The sequence below is a fragment of the Bos taurus genome, chromosome 5, assembly GCF_002263795.3.
Source record: "Bos taurus isolate L1 Dominette 01449 registration number 42190680 breed Hereford chromosome 5, ARS-UCD2.0, whole genome shotgun sequence".
Taxonomy (NCBI): Eukaryota; Metazoa; Chordata; class Mammalia; order Artiodactyla; family Bovidae; genus Bos; species Bos taurus.
The window spans coordinates 100,579,124-100,601,265 of NC_037332.1; the positions used below are offsets into that span (position 1 = coordinate 100,579,124).

At 40.1% G+C, this 22,142-nt stretch overlaps 1 long non-coding RNA gene across 1 annotated transcript; it reads right to left on the bottom strand.

Moving 5' to 3' along the window:
• Positions 1 to 347: 347 nt before the first annotated feature.
• Positions 348 to 7,161, bottom strand: LOC104972545 (uncharacterized). The gene is made up of 2 exons (XR_806892.4): positions 6,859 to 7,161; positions 348 to 2,106 (listed from the first exon to the last, which is right to left on the bottom strand). It is a non-coding gene; the product is annotated as an uncharacterized lncRNA (long non-coding RNA).
• Positions 7,162 to 22,142: the final 14,981 nt, after the last annotated feature.

Sequence of the window (22,142 nt, forward strand, 5' to 3'; positions counted from 1 at the left end):
AGTGACTTGCACACTATTTTACAATATTATGGTGAGTTTTGCAAATATGTATTGATTTTGTACTCCATTCCTGACATCAGTGGTAAAAAATTGGTGGTGGAAAAATTCTTCTCTAAAATGCTGTAATTTTTAAATCCAAATCATACATTTAGAGCTGCTGTCCAATACAGTAGCCATTAACCACATTTGAGTGTTTAAATTTAAGTCAGTTATAATTAAATAAAAATTTAAAATCTACCCACTGTTCAAATGCCCACTAGCCCCAAGTGGCTAGTGGCTACTGTTGGGGTTTTTCTCCCCGGGACTTGGAAGCGACGAACCTGAAAGAAGGACACTTGGACAGTCTCTTGCAGTCAAGCTTTTTTATAGAAGCAGACAAAGAGCTTAAAGTATGCGGCCAGCAGGGCGCATACAGAGTTAACACATAATCAGTAGAAACATTTCAAGGACAGCGCGCTGTAAATGACTCATGGGCTTCTCCCACAACCCGCTCTCACAAGTAACATCCCTATTTATTAATAACTCTTGGCGCCGAACATAACCAAAGGCAGGAGATGTCTTTCTGTCCGTAGTGCAAAGCTGCGTACTTCTGGCCCTTCGCCATTTTCCCAAGGACTTTCCCCTTTTATGGCTATTTTGCACTACGCTTCCCAACATGTCCTCCTTTTGTTTTTAAATTAAGCATGGCGGCAGCTAGTTGGACTCCATTGTGGGAGGCACGGAGTCTTGAGTAGAGACTTCTGTATCCCATAATCAAGGACAAAAAGAGCAGGGTGATTAATACATATATAAAAATAATGCTTCCTGAAAGCCAAGCTCTAGGGTCTAGAGACAATAGGGTTTTGGTTAAAGTATCATAGAATTGAGTACTATACAATTCCCTAGGTACTCTAACTTGAAAATTAGCAACTTGTTGTTTCAGCAAATTGATGTCTAAACTTGAGTTACTTGTGAGATCCTGCAAATGCGCCTTAACCTTATTCCAAGGATATTCAGTGCTGTTATAGGGCATGTTAGTCAGACAAAAAGAAGTAAAATTCCAGTGACAGCATATACGTGTTCAGAAAGTCAGTTGCTGCATTTGATCTCCTAAGTAGATAACCACAGTTTGTAACTCATTAATTCGTGTTTGTAATTGCTGATCTATTTGAGCTTGTCCAGTCCACAGATCATGAGAGTCTTTGTGCCAAACAGTGATAAAATCATAATTTTGTATAGAATTATGTAAAGCCATACCAGACAAAGTTCCTACAGTCACAATGGAGATAAGGCTTAAGATGCCTGCAAAAATCCACCCAATGATGCGCTTAGATCGCCTAAGCCTAGTTTTCAACAATACAGAAAGAAATATAGAATCAGTCCAAAGCTCAATTAAGTTTATGGGAAGCCATAACTCAGATCTTTGTTTAGCACAATGCTAGCATTGTGATATGAAATGGTGTGATTAAGGCAGGTATACAATGCACATGCAGTACAATTGACAATCTTGGCTGATAAGTCAATATCAAAATGCCCTACAATAAACAAATACAGAATGTGAACACACACACAAAAAAAACAAAAACAAAAAAAACAAAAACAAACAAACAAAAAAAAAAGAACGTGAACACATGATTGAATATAGCCAGTACTATTATATAGGAAGGTATAATTACAAGGATGAAACACACCCACAGTCCCATAAACACTAGCGAAGTGCTCTAAGGCTGCTGGAATTTTCCAAATGTGCCATTGCTCCGGCTCCACAATGGGGACAACAATCCTGGGTCGTGGGGGTGATAAGCCCCCGTTATACCAATTCAGCAGTATGTCCTTATCAGTCCAGAAACTTGTCTTAGATTTATGAAAGCCTCCAATGCTTGATCTATTAAACCAGGAGCAGTTATGATGTTCCTCTTGCTCGTCAGTGTCTGCTCAGCCTGATGAGTCATGTTTTTTCACTTGAGCCTATGTCAGGTAAGGATTCAGACGATGGCATTTCCTCATTGGCTCCTCCAGGGTCATTGAGACCCTTCGCATCAACTTCATCACTTTTCGAGGGAGTCTGGTCTTGGGGTGCTTCTCGGTAGCAGACATGGCGAAGGGGAACCCAGATTTCCTCTCCATCTGCAATGACAAGACCATAACCCTTGCCTAGGAGTCATAAGATTCCTGGCAGCCACTGATTAAATTGCTTATACCATATTGATGTATTGATTTCTAATTTGCTGTTTTTGTCTTCTGCAAAATGTGTATTTGCACGAGTGTCAGAATTATTTTTTGTTAAGTTTAGTTAAAGATATTAGTAATTGAGGGAAAAAAATAGTAATTGAGGGTTCATGAGATAAGAAGTGTATCTCCTCTTCCATATTCCCCCTTTCTGTTTTAATAAACGAGTTTTAGGGTGTGGTGGGCTCTTTCAATAATGGCTTGACCCTGAGGATTATAGAGTATTCCTGTAATGTGTGTTACGTTCCATTTTGATAAAAATGAATGAAATGAATGCGAGGTGAATGCAAGTCCACTGTCTGTTTTCAAGACAGAAGGAATCCCCATAATGGGGAAGGTGAGTAAGAGTGTGGAAATGGTGTGTTTGTTGGATTCTAAAGAGACAGGTACTGCCCAGATAAAGCCTGAAAATGTATCAACTGAGACAAAAAGCAAAGAAAACTTTCTTAAGGAGCAGTGAGTGAAATCAGATTGCTAAAGGGAATTAGGTTGTTGCCCCTGGGGATTAACTCCTGAAATCGTAGTTCGTAAGTGCAGAGGGGCGCAGACATCACAGGTTTTAATAATATGCCGTGTTTCCGTGAGAGGAATATGGTATTTAGAGTGCACTCTGTTAGCACTGGTATGAAGATTAGCATGTTCGTCACTGGCAGATGTAAAAATGGGAGCTATGAGCCTATCAACAGCATCATTTCCTGCGACCAGAGGGCCAGGTAAACCTGAATGAGCACGTATATGTGCAATAAAGGAAGGTTCCGTACGTGAACGAATTAAAGCTTTAGTCTGTGAAAAGAGAATATATAATTCTTCATTTAGGTTGTATAAAAAGGTGGTAAGAAAATCAGGAAAAAGGGAAGCAAGGTATTTGGAATCAGTATATATGTTGAAGGATAACAGTTGAAGCGACAAAAGAGCATATAAAGCATACAATTCAACTCTTTGTATTGAAGAATAGGTAGTGGGTAATTTCTCTTTGGTATCAGGGCCAACAATCCCTGCTATGCCTTTCTTGTTGCCATCAATGAAATAGGTGGGTGCATTGGAAATAGGCTGGGATGCAGTGATATTAGTTACAATGAATTTAGTGCATTGTAGAAAGTCCCATGATTTTCCTTTCGGCAGATGAAATGACATAACAGTCTGAAAATCACTTAATGCCATTTGCATGGTCAGGTTATACTGTAAGGCAATTTGCAATTCCTGTTTTGTCAAGGGAATGTGTATTACATATGGATCATATCCAGTCAAAGTTTGTACATGGCTTCTTCCTGACACAATTAAGTGCCCTATTTTCTCAATATATGATACAATTTTTTTAGACTGTTTAGTGTGTAAATATACCCATTCTATTGGGCTGTGTTGATCTATAATTGCCGTGGGTGAATGTTCACTAGGGAATATATATAAAGAAACTGGTTGATCATAATCTAGCCGAGTTGAAAAAGATTGTTGAATGCGTTTCTCCACTAAGGCCAGTTCTTCTTTGGCCTCTTTTGTTAGCTGCCTAGGGCTATTAGGGTCGGGGGATCCCCCTAAAATTTTAAATAGATTTTGTAAGGCCTAGGTGGGGATGCCGACAGATGGCCGCAGCCAATTAATATCCCCTAGCAATTTTTGAAAATCATTCAGCGTGCGTAGAGATTGCACAGAAATTTGAGTTTTTGAGGTTTGATTTTAGATTCTTCCATAACATGTCCTAAATAATTAAAGGGTGCTTTCCATTGAATTTTATCTGGTGCAACAAGGAGGCCATGATTTTGAAGAGTAATAGAAACTTCATTATATAACTGTTGTAAACAGAGTTCAGATTCCATAGAGAGAAGTCTATCATCCATATAATGAATTATAAACGCAGTAGGATACTTGTCTCTAATGGGTTGTAATAAAACAGATACGAGATATTGGCAAATGGTAGGGGAGTTCATCATTCCCTGAGGTAGCACCTTCCATTGGAATCTTTTAACAGAAGCCATGTGATTTATAGAAGGAACTGAAAATGCAAAACGTTTTCTATCTTTAGGGTGCAAAGGTATAGTAAAAAAGCAGTCTTGTAAGTCAATAATAACTATAGACCATCCTTTTGGTACCATAGAAGGGGAGGGCAATCCGGGTTGTAAGGGCCTCATAGGTAACATGGTATTATTAACATTTCTTAAATCTATCAACATTCACCATTTTCCTGACTTCTTTTTTTATTACAAAAACAGGGGAATTCCACGGGGAAAATGAAGGTTCTATATGAGCTTTTTGTAATTGTTCATTAACTAACTGCATAAGAGCTGCCAATTTTTCTTTAGTTAGGGGCCATTGAGGTGTCCATATTGGGGTATCAGATTCCCAATCGAGGGGCAGCAGTGTTAACTCAATGGTCCCCATTAAAAAGGTTCCTTTAAAGAAATTGTGGCTTTTGTTTGTTCAAGAAAATCCCATCCCCATAAATTGATAGGGATATTAGTAATATATGGTTTAAGATAAGCTACAATTTGATCAGGGCCATACACTTGTAAGTAGGATGCACTGACAAAAGTTTGTGTGGCATCAGTTTCATCCATTCCTAATAGTCTAGAAGGAGCCATAACCTTACCCCAATCGAGGGTCCACTCTGCAGCTCTAATGATTGAAATGTTAGCTCCAGTATCTAACATGCTGTGAAATTCTTTCCCCGTATGTGTAAAGTAAGCATAGGTTTCTGATGTTCCTTTAATAAGGTGGATAGTGCAAAAGTAAGGCTGATACTGCCAAAGCCTCCCTGTCGAACTTTATCAGATGCCTTCATTGGTTTAACATATGGCAAAAGTTAATAATTGTGCAAAATATTCCCCTTTTTGTAAGTATGCATTTCCTGTTTTCACAACATTTACCATAACATGTATTTCCCCTTCATAATCTTCGTCCACAACACTGGTCAAAACCATTAAACCTCTCATTGTGCAGCTACTACGTCCCAAAATCAGTCCCATTGTCCCGGGTGGAATCGGGCCATAATATCCAGTGGGAATTTTGTGGGGGTTGTATAATTCTATTAGTTCCACATCATAAGGATTAGGTATATCAATGCAAGCACTCTTAGATGTAGCTGCTTGTAGTGTCATAACGCTAGGTCCTCCTTTTGTAGTGGGGCTAGAGGATGGCCCCTTTATCAGTTTCCCTGTTGTTTTTGCTGTGCACCAGGGTTCAAAGTGTTTCTATCCTTATCAGATTTAGAATGACATTCATTCAGCCAATGAAACCCCCTTTTACATCTTGGACATACTCCTGGGAGTCTCTTCCTATTAGAAGTAGTATTATTTTTTCTGGCCTGTGTTGGCAGGCGACATTGTTTTCATATGGCCAGGCTTCCCACAGTTAAAACATTTGGTATTAGCAGCCTTTTGTACATTAGAGGTTTCCAATGCTGCCAATTTTGCTCTATGGGACATAGACCCAATGTCCCTATATGCTTTCAAATATTCCATAAGAGAGCCAGTCTCTCGAATAGGTCTGAGCACAGATCGACATTCCTCATTAGCATTTTCAAAAGCAAGTTGTTTTAAAATAATATTTTGTGACGTCACATCCTTAATAGATTTTTTAATTGCATCCTTTAATTTTCCTATAAATTGAGAATATTCCTCTTCATGTCCTTGAATAATCTTAACAAATGAACCATCAGAGTTAGTGCTATCAACCTTTGCTTATGCCCTGCAGGCAGTTTCTTTAATGAAATATAACATCTGAAGGGTAATATTAGCTAATTGTGCAATCATATCGGCCATGGCTCTTGTTCCAGTCAGTATATCACAGGTTAAATTGGCAGGGTTACCATGAGATTGCTGGTCAATCATCAGCTGTTGGGCCTCATCATTAACCCACATTTGCTACTGCAGTAATTGTTGAGGATTTAAAACCATCTTTGCTACTTGAAAAAAAATCGTGTGGCATCCAATGGTTAGCCCATCCTCTGAGAAATTCTATACAGTAAGGAGAAGTAGGTCCATACAGAGTACATGCTTTCTTAAAGCTAGACAACATGCCAAAATCTAGATTAGCCCAAGCATTTTGGCCTTAGGCAGGTTGATTAAATTGCATTGGGAAAGCGAAAGTGCAAGTAGGCATCTCCTGAGGAGGAGTGAAATGATTAGTACGAGCAAAGTTAGCAATTGCTGTTACAGGCGGAGCAGAAGGAAAAACCTCAGATTTGGGCTGTCCGTTGAATGAAATGACTCCCATTCCAAGTGGCTTCAATTTTGACATATCCTGTATATATATATATGTCTCTAAGTTGTTTTTCTAAGGATTGTGTCTGATTGAGCATAACATTCTTATATTTCAAAGCACCTTGCATATCTTGTTCCTTAAGCTCATATTCATGTAAAGATCGAATAGTTTTTACTTCCAAATCAACGTTATGCCCTTCAATTTGTTCTATGATAGCCCGTATGAGTGACCATGTAACCCTTGCCAATATGCTCGCAAAATATTATTCTTAACCCTTTTCCATACATCAAGATCAAGCGTCCCCTCCTCCGGGAACCATGGATTATGTTCCACTAGTATATGATAGCAGTCATTCAACTGATCTCTTGAAACATTAACACCATTTTGTTTCAAAAAATGATGCATTATAGAAATGAAAGGAATTTTACTGCTATGTTGTCCCATCCTGCTTACCTCTTTCTACAGGGGCTCGTCGCTTTGTTCAGCCTTTCTCTCAAGTCCCTGTTTGGGTGCCACTTGTTGGGGTTTTTCTCCCCAGGACTTGGAAGCGACAAAGCTGAAAGAAGGACACTTGGACAGTCTCTTGCAAGGACTGACAAGTTTATTTCTGAAGTCAAGCTTTTTTATAGAAGCAGGAACAAAGAGCTTAAAGTATGTGGCCAGCAGAGCGCATACAGAGTTAACACATAATCAGTAGAAACATTTCAAGGACAGCGCGCTCTAAATGACTTATGGGCTTCTCCCACAACCCACTCTCACAAGTAACATCCCTATTTATTATTAACTCTTGGCGCCAAGCATAACCAAAGTCAGGAGATGTCTTTCTGTCCATAGTGCAAAGCCGCGTACTTCTGGCCCTTCGCCATTTTCCCAAGGACTTTCTCCTTTTACGTCTATTTTCCACTATGCTTCCCAACAGCTACAGTTGTGGTTGCAACTGATATGGAATATTTCCACCATTGCAGAATGCTGATTCAACAGTGTGGGTCTAGATTCAAGATAACAGTTTTCTTCCAGATGTTGTACAAAAGGAACTCCAGCTAGTGTTTTTGAACAATGAATCATAGTTAGCTCAAAACATTTTACAGCAATTAGAAGCAATAGCCTTCTTCACTGTGTGTGCTCATAAGATGTAGATGTTAAGATCCAAGTGAAGCAAGACTGAATATGATGATAGTGTTTAAAGAGAACCTGAACAGGGGTTTCCCTGGTGGTCCAGTGGTTAAAACTTCACCTCCCAACTTAAGGGGTGTGGGTTCAATATCTGGTCAGAGTGTTAAGATCCCACATGCCTCACAGCCAAAAAACCAAAAGAGAAAATGGACTCAATACTGTAATAAATTCAATAAAGACCTTAAAATCAAAAATATCTTAAAAAAAGGGAGACAGAACTTGAATATAGGAGAGCAATATCATGTGTGTGCTCACTTTTTAATACTTTACTGAGACCAGGTAAATACCTTTAAAGTAAATAACAACACATGTCTCAAAATGATAGAGACTTTTGGTGAAGAATGACTTGTCTACTCTTAGAATTTCTCAGTAAAATACGCCTAAATATATATGACTTATGGAAAGTCCAGTGTGTTAGTCATTCAGTCGTGTCCAATTTTTGCAACCCCATGGACTGTAGCCTGCCAGGCTCCTCTGCCCATGGGATTCTCCAGGCAAGAATACTGGAGTGGGTTGCCATGCCCTCCTCCAGGGGATCTTTTCAACCCAGAGATTGAACACAGGTCTCCTGCAATACAGGCAGATTCTTTACTGTCTGAGCCAGCTGAAAGTCCTGGAAAGTCCAGCATGGTATCATAAATTAAATTTTAAATTGAATATGTGTCACAATATGTCAGAAATTTCTAGAGCTATGAAGTTGATGGGATCTATTCAGCAAGTTCCTTCATGACTGGCAGTTTTCCCACCTGAACCATGACACACAGAGTTTGGGGAAGTAACCTAATAGTAGTTTTTGAGCATTTCTAACCACAGTCTTTAAACTAGGCCTGGAGGATTGGAGGAGAAACTGCCTAGATGAAAAAAAGCTTCGTTGACTTAGGAAATGGCATCAGGACAGTGCAGAAAGTCAGTGAAGAGCCCCTACTTGAATTGAGGATACCTTAAGCACAGGCGGCTGCGACGGGCACGCTCAAGCGCAGGCGGCTGTGATGGGCGCGCTCAGCATGGCCGAGAGGAGCCACCCCACGTCCAAAGTCAGAGACAGAAGCCAGGAGGACCCCATGCCCAAAGGGTGGCGGCCAAAAGGAGTTACCCATATCCGAGGTCAGGGGCAGCAGCCGAGAGTACCAGACTGCAACGGCACAGGAATGGCCGAGAGGAGCTACCCCGCGTCCGAGGTCGGGGGGGCGGCCGAGAGGAGTTACCCTGTGTCTGAGGTCAGGGGCGGTGGCCAGGAGGAGATACCCCTTGCCCCAAGCCCAAGGCCAGGAGCTGCAGGCGGGAGGAGCTACCCCATGCGCCTAAGACTGAGGCCAGGGGCGGTGGGCGGGAGGAGCTACACCATGCCCCTAAGCCTGAGGCCAGTGGTGGCGGGCAGGAGAAGATATCCCTCGCCCCATGCCCAAGGCCAGGGGCAGTGGCCGGGAAGACCAACCCCACGTCCAAGGAGCCGAGGCTGCCCGGGCTCAGGAGGGCCTAGAGGAGCTATCCCACGCTGAAGGTCAGGAAGGGCGGCGGTGAGGAGAAACCCCTCGTCCAAGGTCCGATGCCATCTCCCCTTCGAATACCCTGGATCAGCCGGGGCTGGTCCTCAGCAGTAAGGAGCAATGGCTGCGCTTTGCTGGAGCAGTCATGAAGAGATACCCCAGGCCCAAGGTAAGAGAAATCCAAGTAAGACGGTAGGTGTTGCAAGAGGGTGTCAGAAGGCAAACACACTGAAACCATACTCACAGAAAACTAGTCAGTCTAATCACACTAGGACCACAGCCTTGTTTAACTAAATGAAACTAAGCCATGCCCATGGGGCAACCCAAGATGGGCGGGTCATGGTGGAGAGATCTGACAGAATGTGGTCCACTGCAGAAGGGAATGGCAAATCACTTCAGTATTCTTGCCTTGAGAACCCCATGAACGGTATGAAAAGGTAAAATGATAGGATACTGAAAGAGAAACTCCCCAGGTCAGTAGGTGCCCAATATGCTACTGGAGATCAGTGGAGAAATAACTCCAGAAAGAATGAAGGGATGGAGCCAAAGCAAAAACAATACCCAGCTGTAGGTGTGACCGGTGATAGAAGCAAGGTCCTATGCTGTAAAGAGCAATATTGCATAGGAAGCTGGAATGTCAGGTCCATGAATCAAGGCAAATTGGAAGTGGTCAAACAAGAGATGGCAAGAGTGAATGTCGACATTCTAGGAATCAGCGAACTGAAATGGACTAGAATGGGTGAATTTAACTCAGATGACCATTATATCTACTACTGCGGGCAGGAATCCTTCAGAAGAAATGGAGTAGCCATCATGGTCAACAAAAGAGTCTGAAATGCAGTACTTGGATGCAATCTCAAAAATGACAGAATGATCTCTGTTCGTTTCCAAGGCAAACCATTCAATATCACAGTAATCCAAGCCTATGCCCCAACCAGTAATGCTGAAGAAGCTGAAGTTGAACAGTTCTATGAAGACCTACAAGACCTTTTAGAACTAACACCCAAAAAAGATGTCCTTTTCATTATAGGGGACTGAAATGCAAAAGTAGGAAGTCAAGAAACACCTGGAGTAACAGGCAAATTTGGCCTTGGAATACAGAATGAAGTAGGGCAAAGACTAATAGAGTTTTGCCAAGAAAATGCACTGGTCATAACTGGTCCAACAACACAAGAGAAGACTCTACACATGGACATCACCAGATGGTCAACACCAAAATCAGATTGATTATATTCTTTGCAGCCAAAGATGGAGAAGCTCTATACAGTCAGTAAAAACAGGACCAGGAGCTGACTGTGGCTCAGACCGTGAACTCCTTATTGCCAAATTCAGACTGAAATTGAAGAAAGTAGGGAAAACCACTAGACCATTCAGGTTTGACCTAAATCAAATCCCTTATGATTATACAGTGGAAGTGAGAAATAGATTTAAGGGCCTAGATCTGATAGATAGAGTGCCTGATGAACTATGGAATGAGGTTCATGACATTGTAAAGGAGACAGGGATCAAGACCATTCCCATAGAAAAGAAATGCAAAAAAGCAAAGTGGCTGTCTGGGGAGGCCTTACAAATAGCTGTGAAAAGAAGAGAAGCGAAAAGCAAAGGAGAAAAGGAAAGATATAAACATGTGAATGCAGAGTTCTGAAGAATAGCAAGGAGAGATAAGAAAGCCTTCGTCAGCGATCAATGCAATAGAAATAGAGGGAAACAACAGAATGGGAAAAACTAGGGATCTCTTCAAAAAATCAGAGATACCAAAGGAATATTTCATGCAAAGATGGGCTCGATAAAGGACAGAAATGGTATGGACCTAACAGAAGTAGAAGATATTAAGAAGACGTGGCAAGAATACACAGAAGAACCGTACAAAAAAGATCTCATGACCCAGATAATCACGATGGTGTGATCACTGACCAACAGCCAGACATCCAGGAATGTGAAGTCAAATAGGCCTTAGAAAGCATCACTATGAACAAAGCTAGTGGAGGTGATAGAATTCCAGTTGAGCTATTCCAAATCCTGAAAGAAGATGCTGTGCAAGTGCTGCACTCAATATGCCAGCAATTTGGAAAACTCAACAGTGGCCACAGGACTGGAAAAGATCTGTTTTCATTCCAATCCCAAAGAAAGGCAATGCCAAAGAATGCTCAAACTACTGCATAATTGCACTCATCTCACATGCTAGTAAAGTAATGCTCAAAATTCTCCAAGCCAGGCTTCAGCAATATGTGAACCCAGAACTTCCTGATGTTCAAGCTGGTTTTAGAAAAGGCAGAGGAACCAGAGATCAAATTGCCAACATCCGCTGGATCATGCAAAAAGCAAGAGAGTTCCAGAAAAACATCTATTTCTGCTTTATTGACTATGCCAAAGCCTTTGACTGTGTGGATCACAATAAATTGTGGAAAATTCTGAAAGAGATGGGAATACCAGACCACCTGATCTGCCTCTTGAGAAATTTGTATGCAGGTCAGGAAGCAACAGTTAGAACTGGACATGGAACAACTGACTGGTTCCAAATAGGAAAAGGAGTACATCAAGGCTGTATATTGTCACCCTGTTTATTTAACTTATATGCAGAGTACATCATGAGAAACGCTGGACTGGAAGAAACACAAGCTGGAATCAAGATTACCGGGAGAAATATCAATAACCTCAGATATGCAGATGACACCACCCTTATGGCAGAAAGTGAAGAGGAACTAAAAAGCCTCTTCATGAAAGTGAAAGTGGAGAGTGCAAAAGTTGGCTTAAAGCTCAACATTCAGAAAATGAAAATCACGGCATCCGGTCCCACCACTTCATGGGAAATAGATGGGGAAACAGTGGAAACAGGGTCAGACTTTATTTTGGGGGGCTCCAAAATCACTGCAGATGGTGACTGCAGTCATGAAATTAAAAGATGCTTACTCCTTGGAAGGAAAGTTATGACCAACCTAGATAGCATAATAAAAAGCAGAGACATTACTTTGCCAACAAAGGTTCGTCTAGTCAAGGCTATGGTTTTTCCTGTGGTCATGTATGGATGTGAGAGTTGGACTGTGAAGAAGGCTGAGCGCCGAAGAATTAATGCTTTTAAACTGGTGTTGGAGAAGCTCTTGAGAGTCCCTTGGACTGCAAGGAGATCCAACCAGTCCATTCTGAAGGAGATCAGCCCTGGGATTTCTTTGGAAGGAATGAGGGTAAAGCTGAAACTCCAGTACTTTGGCCACCTCATGGGAAGAGTTGACTCATTGGAAAAGACTCTGATGCTAGGAGGGATTGGGGGCAGGAGGAGAAGGGGATGACAGAGGATGAGATGGCTGGATGGTATCACTGACTGGATGGACGTGAGTCTCAGTCAACTCCAGGAGTTGGTGATGGACAGGGAGGCCTGGCGTGCTGCGATTCATGGGGTCGCAAAGAGTTAATCACGACTGAGCGACTGATCTGATCTGATCTTAGCACACTTGCTTCACCACAACTCTGAGATGGGATAAGTCATAGAATAAGTAAGTCACAACTGAGAGTAGAAGACAGCTCATACCTCCATTTAGAGAGCTGGAATACAGATTTCAGCAAAAAGCCCCTTTGCTTGGTCTTGGACTTGTCTGTGCTGCCTGCCTCCTTCTCTGAACTGAATCAACAATTTATGGTCTTTTACTGGCTTCAAGAGGCTGCTAGGTTTACTCATGGAGAAGAGTAGCAACATTTGGTAATACCATCAGTAAAAATTTTAATATCACTACATGATCAAACTGTTCTCCAGTTTTATGTTAGAGAAGGTTGACAGCTCTTTAATGAAAACATCCAAAAACTGAGGGCTGTCTTTTCCAATTTAATAGTATCCCATTTTGTAGCAAGATATAACTCAATTCAATGATGAGAAAAGGGGAAAAAAAATACGCATTTTGCGAACACACTTTTCTGTGCAGATGACAAATAACATTATAAAAACAAAAAGAAAGATATGGTACTCTGAGAAGTATGTGTTTCAGCTAACCCCAAATTTGAAAATTTTGAGTGTTTGGAATACTTGAGATAAAAAGAATAGACATCAAAAATTTCAAAGATAATGCTGAAAGGAATAACAAGTGAATACTCTCCTCAGATACTAAACATGTTTCAATATTTTAGCAAGTTTGCTATGTGAATCTGACATGAGACAGATAATGGAAACAAAAGAGATAATCTATAAATGTATTATTTTATATTACTATTAAGTTTGTTTTAAAGATGGTGAAATAAATTGATGGAGAATAAAGACATTTCTCAGTGTCTTGAGTCAAATGGGTGAAAATTTTGTGAAATAAATTATTTTATTTTTTACTAAACACCAAAGTCATTTTGAATGAATGAAATCTATACATGGGTATACATTTAAAAGGAATATTCTAGGAATACCAGTGCCTTATACCTGTCAAGGAAAAGACTACCCACTCCAGTGTTCTGACCTGGAGAATTCCATGGACTGTATCGTCCATGGGGTGGCAAAGAGTCAGACAGGACTGAGTGACTTTCACTTTCACTGATGCCTTATAAGCTAAGAAAACATTTAAAAAATGCATAATAGAAAAATGGCTCACTTAACCTCAGTATATTAAACTATATAGATGAAAATAACTATATATTTAAATGAAAGAATAAGTATCAAGTATTTTCAGGACTACTGAAAAAGAATTAATATTTCAATTTTTTTTAAATTTATTTATCTATTTTTGGCTATGCTAGGTCTTCATTGCTGCAGGGGCCACTCTCTCATTGACGTGCACAGGCATCTCACTGCGGCGGCTTCTCTTGTGGAGCATGGGCTCTAGGGCAGGAGGGTTTCAGTAATTGCTGTTCCCAGGCTCTAGAGCACAGGCTCAATAGTTGTGGCACATGGGCTTAGTTGCTCCATGGCATGTGGAATCTTCCTGGATCAGGGATTGAACCCTTGTTTCCTACAGACGGATTCTTGACTGCTGAGCCACCAGGGAAGCTCCAGTACATCAATTATATAAAGAACTCAGGCAGGATATGAAGTGACCAGGGGATTCCCTGATAGCTCAGTTGGTAAAGAATCCACTGGCAATGCAGGACACCCTGGTTCAATTCCTGGGTCGGGAAGATCCTCCAGAGCAGGGATAGGCTACCCACTCCAATATTCTTGGGCTTCCTTTGTGGCTCAGCTGGTAAAGAATCTGCCAGCAACGTGGGACACGTGGGTTCGATCCCTGGTTTGGGAAGATCCCCTGGAGAAGGGAAAGGCTACCCATGCCAGTACTCTGACCTGAGGAAGTTCATGGACCATATAGTCAATGGGGTTGCAAAGTGTCGGGCACAACTGAGCAACTTTCACTTTCACTTCATTTTCTGTGATATCAGTGTTATAAATGTGTTAAGATTCATTTTGGCCAACCTGGATGCTCAGACAATTGCTCTTTTTGTTTATAACTCTTCCATGATCTCCCTCCCAAAGATTTATGTTTAAAGAGAAAGTTTTTCTGAGTTAAAAAAGATTCTTCTTTAATGTTAAATACTCTGTCCTTGCACATTACTCTTCTGCTTCTGGAACCTCAAAACAAAGTTTCTAAATAACACATACAAATTGAAAAGAGAAACATTAACATCCCAACAGATTTATAGGAAAAAAAGTTAAAAAAAAAGAATAAAATGGGAAATACAAATAATAATTCAATTGATGAGGTACAACTCAATTTTATTAATCAAAGATGATAAAATCATACTCTCAGTGAAGTTACATCTACAATGTTCTATCAAATTAACATACAAATGATTCTAAATTGTATCCTTTAACTGTTCTGAAAAAGTTTGTGTTCATGTAAGTTGTTTTAAAAATAATTTGGCAATAACTAAAATGATAACAAATCATTACTTATTGTTTAAGTAATAACTATTAGTTACTTAGGATTTTAAATGTTTAAATAATTTGGCCAAGATGTTATACTCTTAGGAATGTGTATCTTTTTAAAGATTTATTTGTTTATTGGCTGTGGTGGGCCTTTGTTACTGCACCCAGACTTTCTTTAGTTGTGACACGTGGGCTCAGTCATTGCAGCTCAAGGGCTCTACAGTGCTGGCTCAGTAGTTGTGGCACATGGGGTTATTTGCCCCACAGCATGTGGGATCACCCTGTACCAGGGATCAAACCAGTGTCCCCTGCATTGCCAGACAGATTCTTAACCACTTGACCACCAAGGAAGCCCAGGAATCTATAACTTTAAGAAATCATAAATATAAAAACAATTTGCACAGGTACATTTATTGTCTCAATAATTATAAAAATAAACACATGGAAATACTCCATATCCAACAATAAGAGAATGATGAAGTAAACTATGGGAAATTCAATTGATAGAATATGATGCAATCAATAAAATTATTGTTTCTGTTCAGACACTCAGTCGTGTCCAACTCTTTGAGACCCCATGGACTGCAACATGTCAGGCTTCCCTCTCCTTCACCATCTCCTGGAGCTTGCTCAAATTCATGTCCATTGAGTTGGTGATGCCATCCAACCATCTAATCATCTGTCATCCCCTTTTCCTCCTGCTTTCAATCTTTCCCTAACATCAGGGCATTTTCTAATGAGTTGGCTCTTTTCCCCAGGTGGCCAAAGTATTGGAGCCTCAGTTTCAGCATCAGTCCTTCCAAAGAATATTCAGGGTCAATTTCCTTCAGGATTGACTGGTTTGATCTCCTTGCAGTCCAAGAGTCTTCTCCAACACCACAGTTCAAAAGCATTAATTCTTAAGATAACTACCCGCCCCCCCCACTGTAGAATGATGAAACTTAGAAATTAAAAATCAGATAATGTTGTGTCCAATTAGAAAATTATAAGATGGCCTTGCCTTTTTTGTCACTGTTTTGGAGATTTTCTTTCACTTTCTTATGGTCACAGAGTGGCTTTGATGAGGTTGGTGTCCTGTGATGTTCCCACCTCTACAACAGAAAAATATCCAGGCCTGACTGTGACTGCCACGTCATCTCCTAGCAATGTCAAGGTCTAGCTATTCCTGTCAGCTGGGGGCAGCATTTCATACATTTCAAAGGCAGCTTTTGTCCTCACAATAAGAGAAAGCTAGCTCCAGGTGAACTGGATACCCACATCAAGAATCTGACTATCTGATTGGAAGATATAAAAGACTGTGTACAGGACATCTAACTTACTAAAAGTCTCTCAGCCAATATGTACAGAGACAGTTTCCAATGAGACTGGAATAACGTATGTCTTTTGTCAAGACTCCCTCTTCCCTAGAAAACACTGATTGACCACCAAATAAATTTTCTATCTTTTCTTACTTTATCACTGGACTATCCTCCTTTCCTGTGCATTTATTTTTTTTCCTTAAATATTGAATGTTAGAGTAACATAACTTTTTTCATGAAAAATTCCATATTTGACCTGTGTTTGAGGACTCAGTTTCAAAGGCTGTGAGACTGTATTTTTCTTGCTTCTAATGTTTGACCCCTAGTAGATGAGGCTGATGTAGAGGCTTGTGCAGGATTCCTGGCAGGAATACTATGTATGACTATTCAAAAGAAAATGAAGTAAGTATAAATCTAACAATATGCCTATAAGATATGAGTCCTAATAGCTACAAAATGATAATAAAAGATGGGGCTTCCCTGGTAGCTCAGTAGTAAAGAATCTGCCTGCCAATTCAGGAGTTGTGGCTTCAATTCTTGGGTCAAGAAGAACCCCTGGAGAAGGAAGTGGAAACCCACTTTGGTATACTTGCCTGGGAAATCCTATGGATAGAAGAACCTGGTGGGCTGTAGTCCATGGGGTCACAAAGAGTCAGACATTATTGAGCAACTTAACAACAACAGCAATAAAAATATATAAGAAGATTTCAATAAAGAGATAGATCAAGTTCATGGAATTTTGTCAATAGTCTCCAGTAGCATGCTGTGGGCTTGTGAAATATTTAACAGTTCTCTTGTACTTCAGGAGGCATGTGTCTTAATCATCTATTCATATATTTTATTTAAAGGAAAGTAGCTCCTTTTGATTTGACATGATGGGTTTCTTTAGAATGAACTGTAATAAGAAAAAAAATACATTTGAATATGTATTAGGTCAGATTTTTGAAATGTAAAAGAAATTTGTCACAGAAAGACTGTGACCTTTCCACTACAGTAAGGGTAAAAATTGAAGGCAAAGAAACTCAAGAATGGTCATGGAAGAACAGTTTTAGAGTTATTGGAGGAATATAGATGTCTACAGGTTTCCAACTGATGTCATCATTAGTTTTGCTTTTTCCTGTTTTATTTTTTAATATGAAAATGGGGAGGAAAATTAGTTGTTAAATGTATTAATGAGAGAGAAAGAGTTTACCCTGGGGAAAACAATGTATTCCTTCCCACTACTGTATTTTATTCATTTTAAGTAGTGTAAGGAGGAGTATTGACACCTCAAGCAGCTGTGGATGTCACATTGTCTTTTCTGCTTCCACAAGAAAAAGAAAAAAACAAACTTGATTTGTCCTGGTAATTTGAAAACTTTGATCTAAAGTATTAGTTCCAAAATATTGTTTAAACATTGTTTTTGCGTCTTCCAAATTTGGCACAAATGGACTTTTGAATCAGTATCTCTAAGTGACCTGGAAGTTGATCTCAGAAATTAGCCACTTTGCCATTAGTCATGCTCATAGCATGTGCTCCTGAGACCCCATGACAATGTGAGATTTCTGTTTAAATGAGTAGCCATTCTGAATCTGGATGTTTACTCTCTTATAATTTCATTTGAACATCTTACTTGGGTTAGTAGTCTTGTCTATAAAATGAATGCTTTTTCGTATAAGAAGGAGCTGATATTTTTTATCAATTCAATTTAAAGGAGTCAAAAAATTGGTATTATACAGTGCATCTTGCCTTATGTCCTTTCTACTTGGAGTTGATTCCATTTTTTAACCCAGTACTAATGAAGCTGCTAGAATGTTTTCCTTGTAACAATTGAAACATCAGTTTTACATGTCTGATAGCTTGGTAGGCTGTCAACTTCATGACCACATGGTTATTTTTGCCAACATCCCTACACTGGTTTCTGTTCTCCTCACTCCATTTGTCCTTTTATCTTCTGTGTTAATTGAAAAGAAACAATTCATTTTATCATTCTCTTGGTTTGGTTTCAATAACTTCTATTTTCTTACACAGCCAATGGCCATCTTGTCATATCATGACATGTGTGCTTTTTCTACCTATATTTCTAGTTTCTTGGGTTTTTTTCCCATGGAGTTTTGTGAGGACTCTCCTGTGTAATTGCCAAGGGCTGAGTCAGATCATTTTGACATATATGTTACAAAGATACAAGGGGAATACCTTGTGGCTTCAGAGAATGTTTTCAGCCTCATTTAGGCTTTGCACTTAGCTTATTTTTAGCTACCTCTTAAAGTCTGGTTAAGAGCTTATTCCAGATTTCAGCATGCAATGCTAAAAGTGTATCAGTCATTTCTGGGCAATCAGAAACAGAAGTAGCACTTGTCACTGTGGACTCTGGGCACCTTTCATGATTTGTTATCCCGTAGCCAAGGTAGACATCTGTGTTGGGTAACCTTTCAGGATAATTTGTTTCCAAGTCATCCACAGCTTCTACAGACTGAAAGAGAATTCATATGGCTCTTCATTCATGAGTAGTATTTCAGAGGATGGAGATGATGCTTTTTGCTTTGTTTTTCTCAAAGATGAATTAAAAAAAAAAAAAAGATGAATTCTCTAAGAATGCGGTATTGCTTCTGGGTTTTCTTTTCTTTGAAACTTTGTGATGACTGTATTTCCATGAGAAGTAAAGACAAAACATTTCTGAGGTTGGGGTGGACAAAGGCAGACAGTAAAAATCGGAAAATCATTTTGAAATGTTTCATTTTCAGTTTACCAAAGAATCTATTAGATTGTTAAGAGTTACAGGGAATGAAAACAGAAAAAGCTTCTTTTTTCATTGCCTGTAACTCTTAACAATTTAATAGATTCAAATTGATGTATGGCAAAACCAATACAATATTGTAAAGCAATTAGCCTCCAATTAAAATTAAAAAAAAACTGTGACAGAGACCAAAAAAAAAAAGAAAAGAAAGAACAAGGAAGGCTTCTTTATAGATACAAAAACAGCAATCATTAAAAACCATCAACATTATTCCAAACAACCACAGTAAAATATCCCTCATTGGTTAATTTAGCCTTAAATGAAAATGAAATGTTAGTCAATCAGTCATTCTGACCCTGTGATCTGATGGACTGTAGCCTGCCAGGTCCTCTGTTAATGGGATTTTCCAGACAAGAATACTGAAGTGGGTTGCCATTCCTTTCTCCAGGCAATCTTCCAAGGCATTGAACCAAGGTATTAATTATTCCACTGGACTTTTGGTCAGCAGTTTCATGAAGTTGTTTCTTAACTAAAAAGAGTTCTGGAAATCTTGATCAACACACTGGAAAGATCTGAATATTGTCCAAGTAAGCACATTAGAAGCCTGTCCCCAAAAGTCTATTGTTTGGAGGGGGAGTTTGGGGACTTTGAGGTATCTGGTTCTGTGTTCTTCCATGGGGCTCAAAGGTGCTACTTCTTCAATTCTGGCCTCTAGCTGGTTTCAGGCCCTTTGTATAAGCATCAGAATAAAACAGAACTGCCTGTAGATGTATAGATACATTTTTTTGCTCATTTTACAACAGGTAAAATTGGAGTGGGGCTTCCCAGGTGGTACAGTGGTAAAGACTGTGCCTGCCAATGCAGGAGACGTGGGTTCTATCTCTGGGTCTGGAAGATCCCCTGGAGAAGGAAATGACAGCCTACCCCACTATTCTTGCCTGGGAAATCCTGTAAACAGAGGAGCCAGATGGGCTATAGTCCATGGGGTTGCAAAAGAGTCAGACACAACTTACCAACTGAGCACACACAAAAAATTGGACTACGTGGAAGTTGAGTAGTTTGCCCAGGGTCACAGAAGCAATAAACAAAGAGTCAAGAATTCCCACCAGGAAACCTGGTTCCTATACTATTATCCCAAACAACTAACTGTAAGATGTACCACTACCACCTCCTACACACACATACACACACACACACACACACACACACATGCTGGTGTTCTTAGCAAAGCCACTTATCTTCTGAGGAGCCATCCCTGTCTTAATTGAAACCCTCCCTCTGGCATTTTGAGGTGCTGTTGTCGATGTGTCTGCCTCAAGTAAGCCCCGGGAGGCCCATAGTTTGAAGTTGTTCCAAATATGCCTGGAACAAATTTATCTCCAAGGCCAACCTCTGTGAACACTGAGGGCCTGAGACAAGATCCCTGCTAGCCATGAGGTCCCCTTTGTACACATGAGAAAAAGGGCTTCTTTGGTGGTGTACATGCTTTTTTTAAATGGGTCTCATCTGTCCCTTCAGGGCTGAGACAGAGCCACCCCAACCCATGGAGATATAGAATTTTTCTGAGTTTTCTTATAATAGATCATGCCTACCACAGCTTTTTACATTATGGGTGCAGGACACTTTTTATTTTTTTTATTTATTATTTTTTTAATTTTATTTTATTTTTAAACTTTACAATATTGTATTAGTTTTGCCAAATATCAAAATGAATCCGCCACAGGTATACCCGCATTCCCCATCCTGAACCCTCCTCCCTCCTCCCTCCCCTACCCTCCCTCTGGGTCGTCCCAGTGCACCAGCCCCAAGCATCCAGTACCGTGCATCAAACCTGGACTGGTGACTCATTTCATACATGATATTATACATGTTTCAATGCTATTCTCCCAAATCTTCCCACCCTCTCCCTCTCCCACAGAGTCCATAAGACTGATCTATACATCGGTGTCTCTTTTGCAGTCTCGTACACAGGGTTATTGTTACCATCTTTCTAAATTCCATATATATGTGTTAGTATACTGTATTGGTGTTTTTCTTTCTGGCTTACTTCACTTTGTATAATAGGTTCCAGTTTCATCTTTTTAAATCCAACATTGTTTGTTTAAAAATTACCTTGTCCACTTCCAAAATTCCAACTGGAGTACTTGGCTTAGAGACAGTGAGGTTTACAACTGGCAGAAGATCAACCATGCAGATCAACTATGCAGCTTGAAGGATTTAATGATGCTGTGCATATAGGAGTGTCAACAAGTCTTTACTGCTTTAAGGTATAGTAGGTTTGCAGTGCTTCCTGTAGAGAGGCCAATGTCTATCACGTTGGCCTTATTTTTGTGGTGAAAGGAGATTTCACAGAATTTTCAACAAAAAATACAACAGGTAAACCTCAGCTGGAAATAGTGGTGGTTGTGGCATGGGGTGGGGGGCTGCTTTGTAGTTCAGTGCAGACCACAAGGTTCTCACACATTTGCAAGGCACTGTGAGGGCTTCCCAGATAATCACGATGGTGTGATCACTGACCTAGAGCCAGACATCCTGGAATGTGAAATCAAGTGCGCCTTAGAAAGCATCACTATGAACAAAGCTAGTGGAGGTGATGGAATTCCAGTTGAGCTATTCCAAATCCTGAAAGATGATGCTGTGAAAGTGCTGCCCTCAATGTGCCAGGAAATTTGGAAAACTCAGCAGTGGCCACAGGACTGGAAAAGGGCAGTTTTCATTCCAATCCCAAAGAAAGGCAATGCCAAAAATGGTCAAACTACCGCACAATAACACTCATCTCACATGCTAGTAAAGTAATGCTCAAAATTCTCCAAGCCAGGCTTCAGCAATATGTGAACCATGAACTTCCTGATGTTCAAGCTGGTTTTAGAAAAGGCAGAGGAACCAGAGATCAAATTGCCAACATCCGCTGGATCATGCAAAAAGCAAGAGAGTTCCAGAAAAACATCTATTTCTGCTTTATTGACTATGCCAAAGCCTTTGACAGTGTGGATCACAATAAATTGTGGAAAATTCTGAAAGAGATGGGAATACCAGACCACCTGATCTGCCTCTTGAGAAATTTGTATGCAGGTCAGGAAGCAACAGTTAGAACTGGACATGGAACAACTGACTGGTTCCAAATAGGAAAAGTAGTACATCAAGGCTGTATATTGTCACCCTGTTTATTTAACCTATATGCAGAGTACATCATGAAAAATGCTGGACTGGAAGAAACACAAGCTGGCATC